The following is a 3242-nucleotide window of genomic DNA, read 5'->3' on the forward strand; positions in this document are numbered from 1 at the left end:
ACAAAGGATGGGAGAACATTACGTTTAAAACATAGAAAAATTCTTTATTCAGTTTCCCTCACAAGAGGGTTTAAGTTCTTGCTCCATTAAAAAAAATTAAACTGTAAATTACAAATGATACATTATATGTGTAGTTTATTCAAGAAATATAACAATAAACTCCCATCAGCAGACCTATATTCACAGAAGAAACTTTGGCATTTTATTAAAGAATAAAGGTAATAAATATACATCTACAATGAGAAAAATTAGAATCTTTATATATATATATTCATAAAAATGAGTATATATATTTTTAATGATTTCCTGATTTAACCAAAGTTTCAATTACTAATTCTCCCATATCTTGTAAAACAAAAGGGCTTTCTTCTGCCACACTAGTCTGTATGTCTCTTTAGGATGAAATAATCACTTGCTCTTGCTCCTCTCTCTTTTTCAAATTTTTAAAAAAATACCAGCATTAGTTATTTGTTTATTTAATTTATTTATTTTTGGATGAATAACAGCTTTATGTTTTTACACTTAAAGACTGATGAAAAACCATTACTAATCTGATTAAAGAAATTCCAACACTCCAACTGAAAACTACGGTAGGCCAGGCATGGTAGCTTACACCTGTAATCTCAGTACTTTGGGAGGCCGAGGTGGTTGTGTCATTTGAGGTCAGGAGTTCAAGACCAGCCTAGCCAACATGACAAAAACCCATCTCTACTAAAAATACAAAAGTTAGTCGGGTGTGGTGGCATGCACCTATACTCCCAGCTACTTGGGAGGCTAAGTTGGGAGGATCACTAGAACCCAGGGAGACGGAAGTTGCAGTGAACCAAGATTGCACCTACACTCCAGCCTGGGTGACACAGCAAGACTCCATCTCCAAAAAAAAAAAAAAAAAAAAAAAAGAAGAAGAAGAAGAAAAAAAGGTAGGGAAATAGAGTAACTATACTTACTCATTAAATAGTATTTAAGTGTTCTAAAGCACAACTTGAAAACATCCAATATGATTGTCAAATTTCAGTATAATGAATTCAAGACTAGATATACATGTAACATGCATCAAGGCTAGATTACAAATTACCATACTTGTAGTTGTCATCATTATCATTATCATCTTCTTAATGTTTCCTTTTCCATGGACTTGATGATCCATTGGCAATATTTTGCGATGACTCCATATTAGTGGTAGTAAGAATGTTTTTGGACCTAAATAATGATTGATTAATTGGAGCGTTCTTTGCTGATGATGTTGCAGAGATTGATGCTTTTAGTGCTGGGGTCTGTGAAGCAGAAAGCTGTACTGTAAACCTTTTTCCCTGTGAGGGACATTGGATTCCCTACTTTAGTTAAAACAGACATGATTTGTTGGGTGGTTGCCCCTAATGTAGAATTACTTGGTGTGCTAGTAACTGAACCAATGCTTAACCACGAAATTGTTACTCTTCCTGCAGAAGTAGAAATCTTTTTCTGTAAAGACTTAAGCCTATAGTTTGGAGTGATTAAGCAATGTCTGTTAGAATGTTGAATTAGGACCTGAATATGGCTTGATGAATGGCAAAGGTGTTTAATTTCTTTGACTTGCAATATCTAACAAAAAAGCTCTTAGAGGAGAAGAGGTATTAATCTAAAAACCTGTTGGTTGGTCAGCTGGTCAGCACAACACTGGATTGCCTATCACATATCATCTGCATCAACAGTAGCTTCCTTAGAATGTCTTAAGTAAATTTTTGTGTCATCTAAAATTGTAGTCACATACCAGAAGTCAAAATCCAACATCTGATTTATAACTCTAAGTTCATACTTTGTAATCCTCATATCCTTCAGTATGTGTGCCATTATCTGTGCATCTTCCCACATGCTCTTGGGAGAGGGCATCTTGTCAGACTCCATGATATCTGGTGATGAGACTTACGCAGTTAAATCACTCACACTAATGTATTCCATTTCTGATCTTGATGCAAGTTCTTTGCCTAGTGTTGTTTTTCCAAACCCTGGTATAACGTGATGGTTCCCAGTGTCTTGCCCCCTGCCTTATTTTTAATTAATTAATTAATTAATTTTAATTGACAAATAAAAATTGTGTTAATACTGATATAACCTCAGCAGAAGGCAATTTAGCAATAGTTATCATATCAAACATGTTTTGATTGGCAATTCAACTTCCAATAATTTAACCAATAAGAAACTTATATATATTTGTCCTGTACAATGTGATGTTTTGAAATCTGCATGCATTCTGGAATCACTAAATTGAGCTAATTAACATATGCATTACCTCAGTAATATTGTTTTATGGTAAGAGCACAAAGTCTACTCAATTATTTTAAAAAATACAGTGCATTATTGTTAATTATAGTTACCATGTTATACAATATATTTTCAAAACTTACTCTTCTTATATAACTGAAATTCATACCTTCTGACCACCAGCATTTCCTGTACCACACCCAATCTTTCCCAGCACCGGGTAATCACCATCCTACTCTCTGCTTCTGTAAATTCAACTATCTTAAATGATACTTATAAGCAATATCATGCAAAATTTACCTTTCGGTGCTAACATAATGTCTTCCAGGTATATCCATGTTGCCCTACACGGGATTACCTTCTTTTTAGAGGACGAATAATATTCCTCTGGATACATATACGACATTTTCTTTATCCTTTCATCCTTTAATGAATACTTAGGTGGAATCTATATATTGGATACTGTGGATAGTGCTGCAATAAACTTAGGAGTGCAGATATCTTCAATATCCTGATTTTATTTCCTTTAAACTTATATACCCAGTGGTGAGAATACCGGATTATGTTGTAGGTCTATTTTTAAGTTTTTTGAGGAAACTCCACATCGTTTACTTAATGGCTATTATAGCTTACATTTCCACTAACATTGAGTAAAGGTTTTATTTTCTTCATATTCTCTTGAACACTTGTTATATTTCACCTTTTTGATAATATTCATTCTAATGATATGAGATGAAATCTCTCTTTTTTTTAAAATTTATTTATCATTATTATACTTTAAGTTGTAGGGTACATGTGCATGACGTGCAGGTTTGTTACATACGTATACTTGTGCCATGTTGATGTGCTGCACCCATCAACTCATCATTTACATCAGGTATAACTCCCAGTGCAATCCCTCCCCCCTCCCCCCTCCCCATGATAGGCCCCGGTGTGTGATGTTCCCCTTCCCGAGTCCAAGTGATCTCATTGTTCAGTTCCCACCTATGAGTGAGAACATG

At 34.4% G+C, this 3242-nt stretch overlaps 1 pseudogene; it reads right to left on the reverse strand.

The window, feature by feature from the left end:
• Positions 1 to 1064: 1064 nt before the first annotated feature.
• Positions 1065 to 1884, reverse strand: LOC103238738 (transcription initiation factor TFIID subunit 9-like; annotated as a pseudogene).
• Positions 1885 to 3242: the final 1358 nt, after the last annotated feature.

The sequence above is a fragment of the Chlorocebus sabaeus genome, chromosome 11 (genome assembly GCF_047675955.1).
Source record: "Chlorocebus sabaeus isolate Y175 chromosome 11, mChlSab1.0.hap1, whole genome shotgun sequence".
NCBI lineage: Eukaryota > Metazoa > Chordata > Mammalia > Primates > Cercopithecidae > Chlorocebus > Chlorocebus sabaeus.